Source organism: Vicugna pacos, chromosome 14 (genome assembly GCF_048564905.1).
Source record: "Vicugna pacos chromosome 14, VicPac4, whole genome shotgun sequence".
In the NCBI taxonomy this organism is placed as follows: domain Eukaryota; kingdom Metazoa; phylum Chordata; class Mammalia; order Artiodactyla; family Camelidae; genus Vicugna; species Vicugna pacos.
In genome coordinates, this window is record NC_133000.1 from 7781302 (window position 1) to 7792016 (window position 10715).

General features: G+C 39.1%; 1 non-coding gene across 1 annotated transcript; it reads right to left on the minus strand.

The window, feature by feature from the left end:
• Positions 1-4401: 4401 nt before the first annotated feature.
• LOC116283393 (U6 spliceosomal RNA) lies at positions 4402-4503 on the minus strand. The gene has a single exon (XR_004192994.1). It is a non-coding gene; the product is annotated as a U6 spliceosomal RNA (small nuclear RNA).
• Positions 4504-10715: the final 6212 nt, after the last annotated feature.

The following is a 10715-nucleotide window of genomic DNA, read 5'->3' on the forward strand; positions in this document are numbered from 1 at the left end:
CCCAAATATTCTGATTAAGTAGTTTAATGGTGGGGCCCAGGGATCTGCATTTTACAAGTTTCCAGGTGATTCTGGTCCACGAAGCCTGTGGACCATAGTTTGTGAAACGTTGACTTAATCTCTTGGAGTCTCAGGCCGTTTCCTCCCACAATGAGGCAGTGCTACCTGCTCTGTGGTTTGTGTATGGAAGCATCTAGCTGTGAATCTGGTTTATCGAAGGTGTTCAGAAACGGCTCCCTTCCCTCCAGATATTGTCTGTTCAGCTATTTCGTCCATGCATGTGCATCGACTGCCAGAGACAAGACCAAAATCTCTGGAAGGTGCTAGAAGTTGACAGAAATCAGCTAATAAATTAAGATGATTAGAGTCTGGGAAACACACAATGTAATTTGAAGAACGTAGGCTGGTAATATAACGATACCCATTCCCTCCCCACAAGTCAACCATGTATGGAAATCAGAAATTCCACCCTGATGAGCATGTGCTCAGATGCCAGAAACCATGGAGCGGCAAGCAGGGCCGGCACCATCACCATCGGCAGCAAGCAGTTTCCAAACGAGTTCTGGAAATTTGATTACTTGCCGGCCTCTGATTCATTAATGTAATATTAGAAGAAAACTAACAGGGGATGATGACCTCAGAGGACATATGGGGAGAAGGCCAAGTCCATGCTGAACTGAGTCAGCTACAGAGAAAATGAAACCAGTTTGCCCAGGAGCACAGGAGCTTTTAAGGTTCTTGTTTGCTGTGTGTACATTCCATGGTCTTAGCTGCAGATGGCTCCTGCTGTTGCTATAGAATGGCAACTTTGAAGCCCTGGTGTCTATAATAAGACATATGAGCTCACTTGTTAATGCTTTTCCTTCCTGTTTTACTTTTCAGTATGTTAAGCTGCTATTTAACTTAGAATTGTCACAATCTGTGGCATTATATAATGATATAACTTCTTTCCTGTAAAATTGGTTAAGACTTTGTGATACTTCTGATTGGAGGGGGATTAAAAACTATGGAGAAACATAAAGCCGTATTTATATAAATGCAAAAAAAAATTATTTCCATCAACTCTCCCCAAAATGAGTTGAGATAAAACCATTAAGACTTTACTTTTTTTTTTCATGCAGAGAATATACTTTAAACTGATTCCCCTTTCCCCTCCTTTTCATCCGTTGTTTGTGGACATAGGATAGATAGCAGCTGGGGAGGAGATGAGAAAAATCTACTAAAAACTGGTTCTGTTTAACAGTTTAAATTCAAACTTGCTTTTTAAGAGAAAAATCTTGTAATGTTTTATTCAGGTTTAGCAATGGCAACATCATTAGAATTGTAGCCTGCCTCACAGAAAGAATTTTTATAATTATAAACTCCTAAATAAAGCTTTGAAACAGAATCTGATTTGTCTATGGGGAGGTTTTTTTTTTCTTTCCATTTATTCGTACATTTGCTCATTCATTCAACAAACATTGGCTGCTGCCATCTGTGCTAGACAGGGAAAGAGGGAGTTCAGAGAATTGTGCCCTCAAGGAATACCGATCTTTTGACCCAGCTTCCATGGAGTCCTCTATGTGCTCCATCCCAGCATGTTGGATATTTTATTGAAACTACTGATTCAGCAAATACCTGTTGAGTGTTCCCTTTTTGTTGAGTGAGGGGCTACATGGTCCCTGCCTACCCATGGGGCTCTTGTGGGGATTAAGTGGGTTAATACAGGTCAAGTGCTTGGCTCTACACTTGGGGCTTAGACAGTGTTTAATAGATGCCAGAGGAATGAAGTCAGTCAACTTAATGCCCAGTGGGAAACTGTTGCTGGGAAGAGACTGGTAGACCCTATGGTAGTGGGCTTCAGTAGGATGAGATGATAGAGAAGGATAGGCTTTTACCATCTTTTGGCAGCAATAATTCTGCACATCTCCTGCAGTCATGCTTTCCAACCTGCTGGTTTACTTACTTTTGCTTAGGCTTCTCTCTTTGGTTTCAGCCACTTTGTGATTCCTCCTTTCCTTCCTCCCTCTCTCCCAAGTTTCCCTCATATTCACATCTTCATTCTGTCATAAAATCCCAGCAATATTACTCCACTAAATTTATTCAAGGTAATATAAGAGCAGCCATTAGGGGACAGGCTGCCCAGGAAGACCCATAGGAACACTGAGTCACTGGTCTGTAGGAGTTAGGGCCAGGGGCTAGGCTCAGCGCCTATAGGTTGGGCTGACCTGAGGATGGGAGGTCATGGTGTTCCTATTATAGCTTAAAGCATCTATGTACCATCGACTCTTGAACAACATGGTTTGAAACACATAGGTCCACTTACATGCAGATACTTTTCAGTGGTAAATACTCTAGTACTACATGGTCCATGGATGCAGAGGGCCAACTATAAGCTATACCCAAATTAACTCCCACATTGTTCGAGGGCCAACTGTGCATTCATACCTATCGCTATAGGCACCTGCATATAGATCTTACTCAGGGGACTTTGATATTCTGAATTATGGAACAAAAATGGTGATTCCTCTGTTGAGAAACACTGAAACCAGGATCAGTGACTGGAATATTTGAAATAAAAGAACGAGGGGTTGTTGATTCTTGGTAGGGGGTGGGGTGGGGAAAACATCTTGAAGAGTTCAGCTGTTATTTCCTTAGCACCCATTTAGATATTGTAATTATACAAGATTGTAGTCAAGGAAAATATATGTCTTCTGCACTTTAAGAAAAATTTTAACAAAGAAAGAACTTTGCTTTTTGCCTCCCAAGGAGTCAGTCCCTAAACATATCTTTTACCTTCCATGGAGGTAGTGTCTCTCCTACCAGTGTGCAAATTCCATGGGGACAGGACCATATTTACTGTTGGTCACTATAAATCCCCAGAGCCTGGTACAGTATCTGGTACCCCAAAGTGCTCAGTCCACATCTATTGATGTAAAATAATCAGGTGTGTGAAGTCATTTTGAAAGACTGCATTCTATAGCTCAAATAATCTGAACAGGATTCTCGACCAAGTGACAAACTAAAAAACCCAAGAGATCATAGATAGCAAACCAGAACACGGTGTTAAGGAATAGTTCCACTAATGGAATTTTAAACCGTCGATACGAGTTCCAATAACATATTCTGTTTTTAAGCAATAATTGTTTGAGGAACTCAGAATTGACAGGATGACACTCTTGCTTCTACAGGGAAGTTCATGCTGAGGGCCCAAGCCTGACTGTTACTGTGATGATCTAAACATTCATTGTGTTAGTGGGTTCAATCTTCAGACTCGGGGAGGAGTCACTTGTGAGGAAGACATGAAGGAAAAAAAAATCAAACCAAACAAACCCTGACTTCACCTTTTTAGCATCAGCAAAAAATGACCAAACCCAAGCCATCTGAGTCATCCCTGGATATATGGAACCTAAACAGGTGAATTCAGCAGAGCTGGTTTACTGACAGAGTAGAATGACTGTCCAGTCTGCATAATTAGTGGCAGTTGGTTTGAAATCAGATCAAAATATGCATGAAGGGCAAATAAGTTGACTCAGTGGCTCACCTAAGATAGAGTTACATTCTAGGGATGAGAAAGAAATTAAGTTAAGCCAAAAAGAAATCAGGATATGGAAAAAAAAGAAAACCGATACAGATGGAAAATAAAATCTCAGTATTGTATCTGTCAGTGAATTATTGGATTACTTTGATAAACTGTTGATAAGAGCTGACAAGCATTTTGTTCTATTCGATGGGTTTTCTTCCTTGTTCACTATAGCATCTTTCATGATACTATGTTATTAAACAGAAAGTTCCAAACCTTAACTAACCAATAGTTGCCTCCTGTGTTAAGGATAATGACTTCATATAGCAGGAAAGTTTGTTTTAGGGAACTGACAGAGTGTGTCTGCAAATAGGCAGCTGAATTGGACCCAAGATTTGGTTCTCAAATTTACCGTGGCTCATTAGAAAGTTTTTGGAGCAGAGGGACAATTATTTCTTGGATCTTGGTGCTTGCAGTTGTATAAACAGGCCACAGAGGAATGGAATGACCAAATCTTTACATTGCATCTTTTTAACCATGCATGTATGCACATGGCTGTTGTCACTGGTGTCAGGCAATCCAAACACAAGAAAATTATTTCTAATTATTGCCAATGTCCTTAATGGAACTATTTGTAAAAACAAACAAAACTATGTGAGGTAGTTTTGTTATATATATATTTTTTGTGGTAGCATAGTCACTTTACAATGTTGTGTCAATTTCTGGTGTACAGCATAATAGTTCAATCATACATATATATACATATATTCGTTTTCATATTCTTTTCCATTGTGGGTTGCTACAAGATACTGAATATAGTTCCCTGTGCTATGTAGTATAAGCTGTTGTTTATTTCATACATAGTAGTTAGTATCTGCAAACCTCAAACTCCCAAGTTAAAAAATACGGAATACTTCATGAGTTTGCATGTCATCCTTGAGCAGGGGCCATGCTAATCTCTGTATCATTCTAATTTTAGTATATGTGCTGCCGAAGTGAGCGGTATTACATTGTTTTGACTCCTTTTGTTTCAGTGTGAATCTCTAGCAGTTTCCTTTTTTTTTCTTAACTAATTATTGTTGAAATGCATAGTACTCACAGACAGAAGTAAATGTGTTTAAGGGCACCTTATGCTAACAGGTGCAACTCTGGACTGTCAAACCTGGGTCCAGAATCTTGACTGAAACAGTTATGAAGGCTGAGCTGGTCCCAATCTCTTCCTCTTATGAAACTGGGAGGGTCTTCCTTCACATGCAATTTTATGAGGACAACAATAGAAATAGTTGAGGATGACTAAAATTATACTATATATTAGAATGAAAACTATACACAGTTCACTTTATCTATAACTCAAGTATAATCATATGAAATGGAATCCCTCAATGGGAGGATGTACAGAGCTCAATTTATAATTTTAAAAAATGTTAGAGGTAAATCTGCCAGCAATTTCTCTGTATGGGCAGGAATGGGAGTCACTTTGGAGGATAGTGTATATTTTTAATTGTGGTAAAATATACACAACATAAAAGTTACCATTGCAATTGTCTTTATGTGTATAGTTAGAGACATTAAGTACATTCGCAATGTTGTACAATTATCAGCATTATCAATTTACAGAACTTTTTCGTCATACCAAAGTGAAACTTTACCCGTTAAACAATAACTTCCCATCCCCTCTCCTCCAGGCCTGCACAACCACCATTCTACTTTCTGTCTTTATGAGTTTGCCTAGTCTAGGGATCTCATATAAGTGCAGTCATACAATATTTGTCCTTTCGAGTCTGGCTTATTTCACTTAGCGTAATGTTTTCAAGGTTCATCCATGTTGTTGTGTATGTCAGAATGTCCTTCCTTTTTAAGGCTGAATGATCCATTGTGTGTCTGTACTACGCTTTGTTTCTCCATTCATCAGTTGATGGACACTTGAGTAGTTTCTACCTTTTGTCTATTGCGAATAATGCTGCTATGAACATGGGTTTACAATTATTTCTCTAAGACACTGCTTTCAACTCTTTTGGGTGTATGCCACGAAATGAAATTACTGGATCATATGATAGTTCTATTTTAAATTTTTTGAGGAACCTGCAAATTGTTTTCCACAGTGACTGCACTCTTTTATATTTGGAGTATGTATTTTTTTGATGCAGCCTCTTTTTGATATGAAACTGTAAGGCCAGCAGGCCCTCTGCCATTGGGAATCTGTCACTGGACTTTTTTGTTGAACTCAGCAGTGTCTCTTTCCTTGGTGTTGAGTGTAGGAAAGAAGAGATGCACTAATGACATAAGGAGCCTGGGGTCCTGACTGATGTGGAAGGATATCTCAACCCCTTTACTGTTTGTGTTACCACTTGTGTTTTCTGCACTGGACAGAGGGGAACGCCCTGACACTTCCTGTGCTACACCATTAAACTCTGGCTGCAGAACCTCAGGGAGAAACTGTTAAATTTTCCTACCATCCAGTGGGCTCTGGTATAAAAAAAGCTGGCAGGACGCAAAATTAACATCTTTTCTTGATTAAAAAATAGTATGACAACATTAAGTTCCATATTAATGGAAGAAGTGCTTTGGCACTCATTGAAAACAGTGCTTTGGGTATGGAAAATTATGTGAGGAATAGCGCTAAGTTCTGAGCCCTGTTTTAAAAAACAATGCCACTAGTTCATTTGTCTGAATGGGACCGAACATGGTGGAAAAGCATTAGGGAAGAGATTTCTGTTCACATTTAGGTTCTTCTTTTAAAATTGAGCCATTTTATCTCTTTTGAAAAATGGAGAATTCTCATCCGCCCACCCTGACCACCCCTACCCCCAAACACACACCAGGGTCTCATAAAGTAGCTTTTCTGTGTGAGTGATTAGTTTCTTTCTCCGTGCAGATTTTTTTGGGAATTGTCATTTTGTGCCTACAAAACAAAAGAAAATTTGATTCAGAAGATTAAAAACACATTCTTGCCTGCTCTAATTATAAAGATGAAAAGCATTGGGCCTCATCTCAACAATGAACTTAGAGGATAAATATATGTTTGTCCAGATGTTTACCAAGCTTGAGAGAGCACATTTCATTTACCCTAAACCTCACAGTACAAAGTCTTCCACTGGGCCCCAGTGCCCACACACGGCACCTCAGTGCCCTCTAGTTTGTGTGTCAGGCCTTCAACTGCTTAGATGAGGCCCACCCATAATATGAAGAACAACTTGCTACTCCCAAAGTTCACCAGTTTAGATCCTAATCTCATCCAAAATCACCCTCCAAATAGACACATAAAATGAACAGGACATTTTAACTTAACAGTGACACTTAACTCCAGGACAAGGGCCTTGTCAGTGTCAAGAGGTACTTGGCTTGAGCTATTTCAGTGGCACAAAAAAAAACCCAAAACATTAAGTGTATTGTTTTGGTGAGTGTTTATATTTGTGTTTCATTGTACTCAGTAATGAAACACTTCTTTTTCACATGTCTGAGTAAATGAAATGATCAAGAAAAAATGTGTCCCCCATGTGTTCAAAAGCAGAGGAAACTGCTAGCTAACTTTGGGATGCTATATATAGTAATAACACTAATAGTAGCTTTTAATTAGTGCAATTACTTCCTGATCATTGAGGACCCCTATATAGTTTTTCAATTATCTAGGTTCCTTAGATGGTTCATTTTATGTGTCTATTTGGAGGGTGATTTTGGATGAGATTAGGATCTAAACTGGTGAACTTTGGGAGTAGCAAGTTGTTCTTCATATTATGGGTGGGCCTCATCTAAGCAGTTGAAGGCCTGACAAGAGCAAAAAAACTGATCTCCCCAAGATCCAGGTGCCAGCTGATTTGGTTCCTGGTGAGGACCCACTTCCTGGCTTGCAGATGGCCACCTTCTTGCTGTGTCCTCACGTGGAAGAAGGAAGGTGCTCTGGTTGTTCTCTTCCTGTAAAGAAACTAATCCCATCATGAAAACCTCAACCTTTGAAACCATAAAAGACTCGTCTAACCTTAATTACCTATAAAAATCTCCCTCTCCAAATACATCACATTGGGGGTTAGGACTTCAACGTATGAGTTTCAAGGGTACATAAACATTCAGTCCATGAGGACATTGTACAAGTCACACACTGTGAAGGTGTTTGCAGAAATGCTGCTAGGAACGCTTCTAAAATGTTAACTTTTTGACTTCAGCTGGACTTGGATCCATCATTCTCCTGTTTAAAGTAGTTGGTTTTACACATGCAGAGGTTAAATATACTGCATCTTACTTCACTTGAAGAGGAAATCTGTGGTCCTCTCAGCTCAGTAACAGATGGCCAAAGTTTACAAAACCACTAAGAAAACATAGTCAATGTATTAAAACAAAGGTCACTGCTAAAGTTGAACCATTTCGTTCATGTTTTGATCCATAATGTAACAGTGCTCTAATCTGGAAAAAGAAAATACTGGGCATCATTTAAAAAGCAGTAACACCCGCATTTAGCTGTTCAGAGCAGTTTCTTTTTTTGGATGAAAAGGCATTAAATAAAGTATTTCTAAGGGAATGGTTCCATGCAGCAACCTTGATGAGAAAATTACTGATGTGATTGGCATCCCAGTGCCTTCACTGTGATGAAAATTGAGTTATCTTCCTCTTAATATTTTGTGGCTAAAAATTTGCTATGCAATATGACATTAATGAAAAATCTGGAAAAGAATTAGGAAGTAATTATTGTTTACATGAAACTATTCAATTACTTATGGAAGAAAATCGCTCAACTTCAATCTGACCTCATTCTCCAAAGGGAAAATGTACACTTGACAGTCCACTGTCAGTATCTATCTGTCTGTCTGTCTGTCCGTCTCTCTTAGTATCACTCTCATGGTTAATCAGAATGTCTCAGGCATTGTAGAAGTAAGAAATCTAGGGAGAAAGTATCTTCCTGACATCACAATCAATTCATTTGTTTATTTATATTTAATTGATTGAAATAAGTATGTGAGCGATATTAAAAAAACTATTCTGTGCTTACCCTGATCTGCATCGGCCATAGGATGATCAGAAGCTGTGGTTACTCAGGGCACATGCGTCTATCCGTGATTCCCTATGGACTCCACCCTCCACCTCACCCACTGCCACGACTGCAGGTGTTTTGATCGTGATAGTAAAGGTGAAGAGCGAGGGTGCTGAGTGAAGTCGGGAGTCATGCCTGGGAGGCGAAGGCGCAGCTCGAAGAAAGGGCCTGGGGGTCCTTGTGAAGGAGATGAAAGAGGCAGCCTTTCTTGTAGACCCTTCAGTCCTTCACGTGAGGCCATGTTTCCAGGAATTGAACTGTGACAACATTTACTTGGGGAATTTAAAGGGAGCAAAAGAACACATCACCTTTGAGCTTTTCTTTTCCTTTCTTTTTTTAACATGAAAGTGACACTCAGTATGTAGAATGAGGAGACCAGGGGTCACTACAAGGTGACACGAGAGTGGAGAGTCAGAGAGAGTAAAGCAGTGAAACAGAAAGGCTGGAGTTATGCCATGCCTTTCTTAAAAGTTTAAAGATGCTATAATTTCTGTGGCACATAAAACCCTCCAATCCCCAAAGACCATACATGAGTCAAAATAGTGGATTGTGTCTCTCTTATTTTTTCTTGTCTTCTAATAATAGTATTAAATAACTGTATCATGTTTGCTGATAAAGACATCACAGTGACCTCAATTTTCAATCGCTTGAATGCATCCTAAGGCAATTATACTTGTTAGGTCATATGAGACAATTTCATATGAGAAACATATATTTGAATTAAATACAGTGACGATAACAATGACATGCATTGACTGCTTAACACACGCCAGACTGTTCTAACTGCGTCACTTCTATTAACTAATTTCATTAAGGAGAGGAACAAGCATCATAGAAAATACAAATTTTATGGTTGGCAGAATAATTCATTTTTAAAATGTGGAACTGCTAAATGTAATAAGGTAAAAATAAAACATGTGTGGTTGGTCACGTGGATCCCAGGTGACACGAAGAGGTAAGGTATTTATAATATCTAAAATGAATGCGGGATTGACATCTAGACTATGAGGAACTTCTGCATATCAGCAACAACAAAGTACTCCAATAGAAAAATGGGCAAAATATGGAAAAGGCATTGTACAGACGAGGAAACTCTTTGAGGTAATAAACATATGGAGAGATGCCCTAAAATTATTAATAAGAGAAATGCAAATAAAATAATGAGATACCACTTGGTGCCCATTAACTAGGCAATAATGAGAGAGCTGGATATTGCCTCCTGTTGCCAAGGATGTGAGATTAGGAGCATCTTGCTCTGTTGGTGGAAGAGTAGACTGGGGCAGTCATCTGGGGGGCGGTGACCTTACTCAGTCCAACCACATGTGTGACCAAGGGTGTTGATTGCAGGTTGTCTAGGGCAGGTTATAGAGGCAATCTGATATCCCTCATCAGGAGTGGATAGGGAAAAGGTAAGGGTGAACCCCATGGAGGACTATATTGCAGCTAGAAGCAACAGATTCAATTTTCCTATAGGAACATGCATAGATCTTAAAACTATAGCACTGAGTGGTAAGAAACATGAATTATATAACATGATTCTATTTCTATAAATAAAAGGTATGTCTTAGCTATATACTTCTTAGAAGAAAACATAAGGGAAAAACTTCATGGTGTTAAATTAGGCAGTAATTTCTTGGCTACAACATCAAAAGCACAGACAGGCCATAAAAGAAAAAAGTAGATAACTTGGACGTCATCAAAATTAAAAACTTCTGTGTATCAAAGGATACTATCAAGAGACTGAAAGGCAACCCATGGAAGGGGAGAACATTTCTGCAAATCATGTATCATATATCTGATAAGGGATGAATACCCAGGATATATAAAGGACTCCCATATCTCAACAACCAAAAAGCAAACAACTAGATTGAAAAATGGGCAATCCAAAGAAAATATGTTCAATATCACTCATCATTTGGGAAATGCATATCCAAACCACAATGAGACACCACTCCACGCCCATTCAGATGGCTATCATGAAGGCAAAAACAAACCGGAAAATAACAAGTATTGGCAAAGACGTGGAGAAATTGGAAACCTGTGTATTGCTGCTGGGAATGTAAAGTGGTGGATCCACTGTGGAAAAAAGTATGGTGGTTCTTCAAAATATTAAACATGGAATTACCATATAATCCAGCAATTCTACTTCTGGGTATATACCACAAAGAAGGGAAAGCAGGAACCTGAGCA